Source organism: Balaenoptera acutorostrata, chromosome 2 (genome assembly GCF_949987535.1).
Source record: "Balaenoptera acutorostrata chromosome 2, mBalAcu1.1, whole genome shotgun sequence".
In the NCBI taxonomy this organism is placed as follows: Eukaryota; Metazoa; Chordata; class Mammalia; order Artiodactyla; family Balaenopteridae; genus Balaenoptera; species Balaenoptera acutorostrata.
In genome coordinates, this window is record NC_080065.1 from 104,186,429 (window position 1) to 104,198,473 (window position 12,045).

The window sequence follows — 12,045 nt, forward strand, 5'->3', positions numbered from 1 at the left end:
GCTTCCCATTGCAGTGGCTTCTCTTGTTGCAGAGCACAAGCTCTAGGCATGCAGGCTTCAGTAGTTATGGCACGGGGGCTCAGTAGTTTTGGCATGGGGGCTCTAGAGCGCAGGCTCAGTAGCTGTGGTGCACGGGCTTAGTTGCTCTGCGGCATGTGGGATCTTCCCAGACCAGGGCTCGAACCCATGTCCCCTGCATTTGCAGGCAGATTCTTAACCACTGCGCCACCAGGGAAGCCCAATAATTCAGTTTTTTTATAAAGAGAACATTCCTAATATTATTCCTAATTTTTAAAAATATATAGTTGGATAACACTATGAAAAATTAACTGATATATTTTTTATTATTTCTCTTTGCTCCCTGGATTTTTTTCCCCCATCCAGTCAGCTAGGCACTCTGAGTTCACTGCATTAGGAAGGTAAAGACTCAGCAGAAATGAGGGAGAAAAAAAGAAACTTCTCAGCTTTGGAATGTTAAAAACGGAGGCCACAGTAGAACAGGTGAGAATTCTGTGAACAAAATATAAATCTCATCTCAAATGTAAAAAGTATTCTCTGCACTAGGAGGCAGGAGAGGGAGGGAGGGAAGGACTGAAGGAGGGAGATCAGTGTGGCCAGGGACATGGAAACTGTGCTTGAGGACGACATGCCCAGGAAGAGAATCAGAATCTGGAGGAGATCCAGCCTGCACGTGATCATTGCCTCCAGCCAGCACCCCCATCTCAGGCCTCGGGCAATTCACAGAGTGAGTGGGAGTAAGTCAGGAGGGCCACGCACATAGTCTGTGTGGCAAGGGTTGTGGCCATTCCCTATTTGTGAGAAGTCCCCAGCAGTTTTCAGGCCTCCTTCTGGAAAATGCTGGTGGACGTCCCTAGTGCTTATGTGAAAGCTTGTTCACGAACCCTGAAAGATACAGATGTAGATGACTGATAGATAGATGCATAGAGAGATAAATGTAATTAAATGAAACATCCAGGAAAGGTTTGGAAAATGCCCTTTATTGCCTATGATATTTAGACTGTCATATGATGTTAGACTGAGTGCTGGGCCCTTCATCCTCCTTCAGACCACTGGCACTCTGTCTGCTACTACTATCCCGAGGGTCCTTTCTTCTCCCTGGAAGGGATAAAACAAATGAGGCAGAACAGGAAGAGACAAGAAGCACTATAAGCTCTGCTGGTCGGGGTTACCCTCCAGCGTTGCCTTAAAGCTCAGAGCCACACACACCACAGTGAGCTTGGCTCCAGATCAACTACCGCACAACGAAGCTTCTGGAACATTTCCATATCTCGGGGGACCTCATTTCCACCTGACTCCCTTTCACATTTCCCTTTGTCCCAGAAGGCTAGGTACACTGGTCAGGGTGAGATCTCAGCTCAGGCCACAGGCTCTCAGACCTCAAACTTCTGGTCCTGCGGGGCCCCCTGTCCTCTCTTCAGACCACCCCTGGCTCTCTCTGCCGAGAAGGAGCTGCTGGCAGTACGTCCTCTTAAGAGCTGAGGTCCATCATGCAGACCCTGAGAAAACTCCTAGTCAAAACGCTCCACATTCTTGTTTAAGTCAACAGAGGTCAATTCCTTTGGAAGTGCTGGGTGTGTCCCAAGTTGATGCAACTGCAGAGCCATTAGATAAACCAGCACATCTCTGCGGCTCCTTCCCTTACACTCCTCGGGGCCCTCGTGACATAGGCTCAGAAGACTGTGCCAGCCTCAAGCCTTACCTCTTCCAACAGAAGGCCACACCGTCTTCTAGGATCTTGTCCCATGAATCTCAGTTGCTGTGTGGAAATCAAAAGAGAGAAAAACACTTCTTCGCTAAAGAGAATTTCCTGTGGAAGCTGAAAAGCTCAGGATCAATTCCCACTTACAGTCATGACTTTATTATTACATGACTGGGCCAGAAGCACGGGAGCCGGTTATCTCCCCTTCAGTTCCCCCTGAGGTGCTAAAGCCCCCAACTCTCCCTTATGGAAGCATGAGTCTGGGGTGGAGAGATGGGACTGGCTCGGAGAAGGTACAGCTCCCTCCGCAGCCCCAGCCCCTGCTCACTTCCTCTCCTTCGGAGAATGTAACACGCAGCCTGGACATTGGCTCCACGGTCTCCTCGGGCTGAGGTCTTCCCCCGTGGGCTGCTCCTCCTCATTCTCCTTTGCTCCTTGCTTCTCCTCCTCCTCTCCTCCTCCTCCACCTCCTCCTCGGTGGTGCTCTCGGATTCCACATCGCCCATCATCTGGGCCATGGTGAGATGAAAGACATGGCAGCTGAAGCCCTCCTGGACGCCGTACCGCACGTGCTGCCGGAGGATCTCCAAGGTGGGGAACACCCGGCAGCAGGCCATGCACCTGAAGCCGGCCTCCATGGTCACCAGCCAGTCCGGTGTCTTGGCCCTGGGTCTCTCCTGGACTGCAGCTGACCCTGATGGGCTGTATGGCTCTGCCCTTTCCTCACACTCTTTCTCCGCCCCAGTGGGCTCACTGTCAGACAGGCGGTTTCTGGTGGACACAGCAGAGCGGGGAGAACCTACCCGCACATCCTCAGGAAGGGTCACTTCTTCTATCCTCAGCCGCTTTTCTAGCAACCCCAAGGGTTTCTCTGTCTCCCAGGAGACAGCTACACCCTTGATCGTTTTCACCCGCATGTAGTATATTTTCATGCCTCTTTCCTCTTTGTTTGTATACAGAGAGGTCTTACTGAATGTAGGGGATGAGAAGGCGACACACTGTGGTGGGGGAGCGGTCTCCCCTTGTTCCTGAACCCGGGCTAGGGCTGCTCTAGGCCGGGGAGTGTCTCGATGTAATCTCCAGATTCCTGGGAAAGGAAATTAAAAACATAATAACATGCGCGGGCCATGCTGGAAGCTGAGGGAGCAGGTGTGGTAGATGAGAGAGGGACATTTGCATGACGTAGCTGTGTCATGAGCTTGGTGTCTGTTGGCCGTAGGATGGAGTGGTGTATCTGGTGTCATCTGTGGGCTTTTCATCTGCGTGTGGGGGGATACTGGGGCGGTGTCTGTATACAGGGGTGTGGAGTATGGTGGTGAGGGCTGTGGTATGTGAGGGATGTGGGAGGATGCGTGTACTACGAGGAGTGTGAGTTTGGGAATATCGGTGGTGCATTACTTGTGGAATGGGGGTGTAGGAGAGGAGCACTGTGGATCACGTGCTTGGGGTTTACGTGTGCACTGAGAATGGCTGTGCCTGGAGAGCGGATGTATGTGTGAGCTGGGTGGACCTCAGCTGGATGGTCCTGCTCTCAGGCTGGAGGTCTATGATGAAGAACTCTGTCCTTCTCAGGAAGCAAAGGCAAAGGCAAACCCTACATTTTCCTCTGAAGATGCTTAATCTGGTCCCTCTGCCCTCCACCTCAAGCCCAGACCTTTCCGGCCCCTGCTCCTTAACTTCCCCACCATGGTGGTACCAGGATTCACACGCCCCCAGACTCAGCTGAGATCCACGCCCTCGTACAGCTCAGCCATCCTGCTCAGGCTCCTCCACAGAGCCCTCAGCGCCTCTGATGACCCTGGGTTTCCTCTCAGCCTCCCTGGGATCTGTGTGCCTCCTGCCTCCCAGCCAAGCAGCCCCTCACCTGAGGAGCTCCGCGCCCTTACCACCACGGATGAGCTTGCGTGGAGAAGAAGCACAGAAGTATTCAGAGGCAGAGGGGACCTCCCCTGCCCCTGGGCTGCAGCCTTGGGCCACCACAGGGGATCCAAGCCGAGCGGGATCCTCTTGTGACTTCGAGATTCCTGAGGGAGGAATGAAAGGCTCAGGGTGGGTTCCTCAATCCTCTGGCCACAAATATTTACTGACGGTCTGACATGTGTCAGGTGCAGTGAATACACACAGTTGAGAGTGTGGCTCCCAGTGGATACTCCAGTATTTAATTAAAATCAATACTTATTCTGTCAGTGTCTTGTGGGTAATGTGGGCCTAGGTGGTGACTGTGAGTATGTGTGAAGAGTGAGTGATGTCTATCACTTAAGTCTGTGGTAAGTGTGGGGTTGGCGTGGGGAGCACAGTGCAGATGTGTGTATCTGTATCTGTGGCCTCTGTGTGCATGATTTCTGTTCACAAGTCAGGAATTCTGGGACATGTAACTTTTCCTCATCACACGGTGTGGCTTGTATTTATGGTGTGTGTTCATTCATTCATTCACCAAGGTTCAGTAAGCAGCTACTCCTATGTATCCGGCACTCTTCCATTGTTCTAGTCTCTGGTAAGGCTGCACATTCTAGTAGAGGAAGACAAACACTAAACAACAATACAATCAATATATAACACATCAGCTGGCGGTAAGTATATAAGGGTTGCCAGACTTAGCAAACAAAAATACAGGGCACCCGGTTAAATTTCAATTTCAGATAAACCCAGAATAATTTTGTAGTGTAAGTATTCCCATGCAGTATTTGGTCTTACTTATTTTTCGTGTAAGTATGGCCCATACAATATTTGGGACATACTCATACTGAAAAATTACTTGTTGTTTATCTGGAATTCAAATTTAACTGGACAGCCCATATTTTATCTGGCAACCCTGACATGGGTTAGTGAGACTGTGCTTTACTGTGGTTTGTACAAAGCGGGTCTGGCATCACTAAAGAATGTGTTAGAAGTGTGGTGTGTATGACATGTGACTGGTTCTTACAGAGGTATTTAGAGATAGCTGAAGTTAGCTGTGTTTGCGAGAGTTGAGGAGATACATATATATATAGTGTGTGTGTCATATATATATAGTGTGTGTGTCTATATACATATCTCATCTCCAGCGTTTGGTGTTGGAGGAGAGGATTGTGACACAGGTGGGTTGTATGAGAACGTAGTACAGGAGTGATGCGTGTATATACCTACATGTGCTGTGTGTGGTTTAATAAGGAAGTTATATGTGGGGTGTGTGATATATGTGCTGTATCAGAGTGTGTACATGGGTGTATGAGTTACTGCCTCATAAAACACCCCTAACAAGAATTCTGTACACACTCTTACATACACCGAGTGTCACCCAGGTCCAGGCAGGGTGACAAGAACTTTACCATGCAGACTTTATATCTGATGAGCACTCTACCCCCATTCATCCCGCTCTTCTCTCCACTACCACACACACACACACACACACACACTCACACTCACACACACACACACTGGAACATAGAGAAAAATATTCTGAATGGTGAGACAGGGGCAGTCATTGCCTTCCCCAGCCTGTCCCAGCCACTGCCTGAAAATCTGCCTGCTGTCTAGACCTCCACTCCCAGGGCCCATCCTAGTCTCCAGGACCCTAGGCCTGGTAGGAGCTACTGGGCTCTAATCTGGGGCAGAGGCCTCCAGCTGGAAGTCTGGGGTAGGCTCCACTCTGCCCCACTTCCTCACGTGACCACCCCTCTCCCAGGGCAAGCTACTCGCCTACGTTTAAGGCACGCAGGCACCAGGTGGCCCGTGGCTCTCAGAGCTCCCCGCAGGACCCTGAGGACATCTCTCACCCCCGCCCATGCGGGCTCAGTCTCTGGAAAGCCCTTCCCTTCCCTTGATCTCCTTTGAGAAATTCTTCCTGTCGAAGGAATAAAACCTCCTTGCTTTCAATGACACCATCCCTAGACAAACAATCTCCTTTCGAACTGCATTCCACTTCTCAAGATACTTTTCAACAAGGCCTTCAACTCATGGGGCTTCTCTTTCCACTTTGGGAAAAGGGGCCAAGCAGCTCATGGGTCTCTCTCAGCATCCTTGCATCCTTCACACCCCCCACCTCGTGACCCCAGGGGAAGATCAAAGAGAATAAGAGAGAACTCGGGGACTGAGAAAAGCTGCACCTCTAGGTCTGTGCAAGCAGGATGCAGCCTGCTGTGAGTCCGACAAAGCTCCAGGCCCGGCAGCCCCAGGAGAGGGTCCTCAGACCAGCGGAGCTGACCTCCCATCTCCCAGGGGCACCTGGCCGTTCTGTGCCGTCTCACACCACAGGGACCCTCTGCGTGGATACGGCAGCATCAGTGAGACAAGGTCTCTCGCACCCTGCTTCACAGGTGACACGTTCTCAGTACCCCCCTTCCTAGCGAAGGCTCAGTTTGGCAGAAACCCATGTTCCCCCCACAAGTTGCCCCCCACATACCTCCTCCCTTCTCGGCAGTTTCCTGGGACTCTTCACTTTCCAGATGTTTCCTCTTTTGTCGCCGTCTCATCGTACCAACTGGAAGATTCCCTTAGAAGATGCCTCACGTCCAACTCCTCCTCTTCCCTACAGGTTGGCCCTTCTTGGCTTTTGGGAAATCCGTTGAAATGATTCAATACAAATAAAAATAGTCAAGTCTCCTAAATGGCTGAACAACTTGGACCACTTAGTGAACAAGCAGTACTGCTTAGTGCTCACCAGGGCTGTTAAGTTTCAAAGGTTGCCAGGCCTACAGCAGAATTCTCTAACCTCAGTGATGACATCAGAGCATTCTGTGGACCTAGGTTCAACAGTCTCTGCAACAGCACAGACCCCATTTTCAAGAACAGCTCCTTTTTCCCAGCAGAACCTTTCCCATGAATTCAACTCTCACATCTTTCAAATGTGGCAGGATACTTTGAGATGTTAATCTGTTCCTGTTCATTTTTTTCCTTTTCTTCCTTTATTTCACGTTTTCCCTTCTGCATTCAAGTGGGTAGCAGACCCTATGTTCACTGGCCAGTGGAAGAGCCCGGCAGGGCATAGCAGAAATAGCATGCTGATCATCTTGGCTTTTATTTCTAAAATCCCAAACTCCATGGAAAAGAGAGGATACTTGAGCAGAAACATAACAGAAGCAGGTTTTTGAAATTAGGTACTGTCTTGTTTCCCTACTGGAGTGTTGAAATGTGCTAATTAAGTCAGAGAGAGATGTCTGTAAATCCTGGAGGAGAAAAGGCCTCTCAAGTGTGGCTGGAGGGGTAAATGGAGCAAAAATTCCAAAAGGAGATGGCTGTAGTGTGCATACAAGCAGAATCATGGCAACCTGCCCCACGCATGGCACAGGAGACACCAAACCTACAGGAGGCACGGCCCCCGAGCTGATGGGCATCTACACTTACAACTGTGGGCTCCAGTCAACAATGATCATGCTTCCACCCACTCCCTCAAAACCTTGGCCCTGTATGACTTCCAAATAGGGATGGCGGAAATCCAAACAGGACACCAGCAGGATCAAGGCTTCAAATACAAATTACATGGAGTTATAAAAAAATTTTCGTACTATTTCTTGCACACCTCTGCTTGTGGGCTGTAATTTATACCAGTTATAAGTGGCAATGCATCTGGATCCTCCTGATTCCACTCTAGAATTAGAGACACCTCATTTTGAGGTAGTGGCCAGGATGATCCAGTGGGAAGATTGGTGCACGGGATGAGGTAGCCTCCCAGAAGTCACTGCTTTCATTAGAAATACCACATGGACTGAGGCGGGTCCCAATTTGAAAAGGCACTGCAGAATGACTTAAAGTTTCAGGCACCGAGAGAGTGAAGAGAGGACAACTTCAGCCTTGTGAGGGTTTGCTGATGAGATTCAATCTTCCTGCTTCTTGGAAAATCTCTAGAAAAGAAGGGACAAGGAGGATTTTTTTTCTTAAGTTTTTTGTGGTAGAAATTTTCAAACATACACAAAGTAAAGAGAATGATATAAAAGGAATGCAGCACCATTTACCCATCACCCAGTTTCAACAATTATCAAAAGTCTGCCATTCTTCTTCTGCTACACACACACACACACACAAACACACTCACTCACTTGCACACTTTCATTTCTTTGTGTATTTATTTTGGTTTAGGAGTTTGGGGAGGGTGGGGGAAGTGCTGTTTTTTATTGTAAATCTCAGACATTATGTCATTTCTCCTTACATGCCACAGTATTTACCTCCAACAGATAAAAACTTGTTTCTAACATAACATCATTCTCTCGCCCAACAAATTTAATCATCATTTCTTTTACCACAATAACTAAGCCATACTCAATTGCCTCCAAAGGTGTTTAAATGTCTTTTTTATACATGATCTATTGAAATCAAGATCTAAAGAAGGTCCACGCCTTGCAATATGTCCATGTGTCTTTTAGTCTACAACAGTTCTCCCTCCCTTTGATTTGGCACCGATTTATTGAAGAAACTAAGTAATTTATCCTGTAGAATTTTCCACAGGAGTCTGTTGATTGTATTCCTGTGATGTCATTTAAGATGTTCCCTATTACCTCGATTTCCTTATAAACAGGTAGTTATAGCTAGAGAATTAATTAGATTTAGATTCGATTTCATGTTACTACAAGATTATTTTATAAGTGATGCTGTGTACCTTCCTATTGCTTTGCAACAGTAAGTACAAAAAGTTGTCCGGTTTTTAATGAAGTTAAGATTGATCAGTGAGCTCAGGTACTGTCAGCTTGGTCCCTCCATCCATAATGATGAGGAACCACAATGCTCCTCACCAACCATTCAACAAAGAGTATTAACAACCGGTGATAATCACCACTTCCTTAGGAGCTGAACTTTCATTAGAAGTTCTAATGCCGTCATTCCAAGGAGGATGATTCTTAAGGCATCTTTCTTAGACCCTGAATTTCTGAAAGAAATGAACCTCTCCTCAGAAAAGGAAAGATGATTCCAAACGTACCAGCTCAGCTTCTCCAACCTAGAGCCAATGGGTTCATCACAGCAAGCCCCAGCTAGGTTGGGACATACTTTTGTCATTCCTTCATTTCTCTGTCCATTCTTCATTATAGAAACCGTTATTTAGCCCCTACTATGTGCCAGGCTCTCTAGATTCTGTACTTGAACATTTAAGAACAAAAAAGATGCAAAGAGTTTCTCTCAAGGAGCTTAATTCTAGAGGAGAAGATAGACCATTTTTTTTAAATAAGTAAAATACCTAGTAGGTTAGATATTTTCAAGTACCATGATGAAAAAGAAAACAAGCAACTGGATATGGGACTATAGGAAATAGGGCAATTTCTATGCTGAATGGGAGATCATGGAAGGCTTCACTAAAAGGGCCTCATCTCAGTAGTACCTGAGGGCAATAAGGGAGCTTAGAGCCAAGGTTACATTTTTCAGGCAAAAAGAGACTGGAGTCTGGGTCAGGGGTTGCCTGGCCTGTTTGAATACCAGGAAGAAAGCCAGTGTGGCTGAGGGAGGGAGAGAGTGGTAAGAGGGGAAGTCAGAGGGATAATGAGGAACCAAATTATATAGGGTTTTAGAGGCTACTGCTCAAACTTTGGCTTTTACTCTGAGTGACATGGGAAGCTTGGAGAGTTTTAAATGAGAAATTACATGTTAAAAGATCACTCTAATTGCTTTGTTAAGAACAGACTTTTGGGAGGCAAGGTCAGAATCAGAGAGAACAGTGGGCCTATTGCAATAAACCAGGAAAGAGATGAACCATAAAAGGAAAAATAGGTAAACTAGACATTATCAAAACTAAAATCATTTGCTACGTGAAAGATTCTTTTAAGAGTATAAGAAGTCAAGCTAGAGACTGGGAGAAAATAGTTACAAACTACATAGCCAACAAAGAAGTAAGTCTATAACATATAAAGAACAGACATATGGACACCAAGGGGGGAAAACTGCGGTGGGGTGGGAATGGTGGTGTGCTGAATTGGGCGATTGGGATTGACATGTATACACTGATGTGTATAAAACTGATGCCTAATAAGAACCTGCAGTATAAAAAAACAAACAAAACAACTAATACTAAACTTTCATTGGGTTATTTGTATGGAAATATGTTAATATAAATGTTTCAGACATTACATGAAATTTCTAAAAATCTTATATTTGTATTTGTATGGAAATATGTATGGAAATATGTTAATATAAATGTTTCAGACATTACATGAAATTTCTAAAAATCTTATATTTGTATTTGTATGGAAATATGTATGGAAATATGTTAATATAAATGTTTCAGACATTACAGGAAACTTCTAAAAATCTTATATGTTCTGGTATAATGTTATAAGTAATAATCCTAGTTATTACTTTAAAATGTATATCTCAGAAATAACTAATTTTCTTGTCAACTGCATTATTATGAACTTTCATCAAATCTTTAACCATGGTCATTTTTAAGTCTTTTGTCATTTACAGACAGTTCTGGGTGTACTCTGATGATTTTGCAAATATGTTCCTATAAAAGGGTTTCATCTTCAAGAAATTCATGGAAAAGACTCTGACAAGTACAGGTTTCTGGTAACTGACTGTACTGCTGAACTGAATGAATAAGCATTTTCAGAACTCTAATGAAAAACTGATGAACTCATAAAAGTGCTAAGAAAAGATCAAGATAAAAAAGAAATTAATTACATGGGACTGAGTGAACTGATGAGGATGAGTATAATTTTTGTGACTATCTGTCTGAATTAAAAAAAAAATCCCACAAGGACTCAGAGGCAAAGAATATACAAATCAATTTTCACTGCAAAGTAAAGGAGCTGTTACAGTGGAGGATTACTGGACTGAATGTCAATATTATGACATAGTATGAGTGTGTTTCATGTTTGGTAATTGCAATCATTGTTGCTTTTGTTGTGGTCATCCATGTACAATGCTTGGTGTCAGTCTATTTATCTCTTGTAAAAATAAAATACAGTGTGTGTGTGTGGAAAAAAAAAAAAAAAAAGAAACTAAAAATGCAACTACCATATGACCCAGCAATCCCACTACTGGGCATATACCCTGAGAAAACCATAATTCAGAAAGACAAATGTAGCACAATGTTTATTGCAGCACTGTTTACAATAGCCAGGACATGGAAGCAACCTAAGTGCCCTTCGACAGATGAATGGATAAAGAAGATGTGGCACATATATATAATGGAATATTACTCAGCCATAAAAAGAAACAAAATTGAGTTATTTTTACTGAGGTGGATGGACCTAGAGTCTGTCATACAGAGTGAAGTAAGTCAGAAAGAGAAAAACAAATACCGTATGCTAACACATTTATATGGAATCTAAAAAGAAAAAAAAATTGGTTCTGAAGAATCTAGCGGCAGGAGAGGAATAAAGATGCAGATGTAGAGAATGGACTTGAGGACATGGGGAGGGGGAAGGGTAGGCTGGGACGAAGTTAGAGAGTGGCATGGACATATATACACTACCAAATATAAAATAGATAGCTAGTGGGAAGCAGCCACATAGCACAGGGAGATCAGCTTGGTGCTTTGTGACCACCTAGAAGGCTGGGATAGGGAGGGTGGGAGGGAGACACAAGAGGGAGGGGATATGGGGATATATGTATACGTATAGCTGATTCACTTTGTTATACAGCAGCAACTAACACAACAATCAAAAGCAATTATACTCCAATAAAGATGTTAAAAAAAAAAAAAAAAAGAAATCATGATACAGTAAAAAAAACAAAAAAAAAAGTTAGGGCCTAGGAAGTAAGCCTTGAGCCAGGCAGGCCTGGGTGTCTATCCCAGCTCCACCACTTTCTATGTGACCATGAGCAAGTTATTTAGGAGACCTGAACCTAGATTTTCCTAAATTAAATGTAGAGCTGTTACGCACAGTAGAAATAATGGGATAGCCTGCTTATAGGTACTCGACAACTTTAAGCTGTTATTATTGTTGGTGGTGGTATTTAAACTGCTCGACACAAACCATCAATGTAGTACAAATGATCAGGCCAAAAAGTGTCACCCTGGTCAACTGTATTAACAAAAATAATCTGTAAAAAACTTATAAAAGGCTGATTGCATGTCCTTTTAGTATTTTACTGGAGCACTGCTAACAGCCTCACCCCAAAATTACTTAACTCTATAGGGAGATATACTCTGTCTTGTTACTTACTATTAATTAAGCCCAGACTCTGTGACATAAGATGTCAATTTGTGTCACATTTTCATTTTATATCTGTCTGAGAGTCATGCCTTTAATTTTCTGAAGATTATATTCTGACAACAACTTGAATGATGGGTTGAGCCAAAAAGATATGGTTGGTTGGGTTTTCAGAAATGCTATGTAGACAGGCACCAATTTAGCTGAGAATAAAAAACAGAAAATAGCTTCTTTTCGGCCAGAACCTCCATCTTCCAGTAATTCGCC

General features: G+C 44.8%; 1 pseudogene; it reads right to left on the bottom strand.

Annotated features, from left to right (window-relative positions):
- Positions 1-978: 978 nt before the first annotated feature.
- On the bottom strand, positions 979-7,535 carry LOC130707061 (protein FAM170A-like; annotated as a pseudogene).
- Between the last annotated feature and the right edge of the window lie 4,510 nt (positions 7,536-12,045).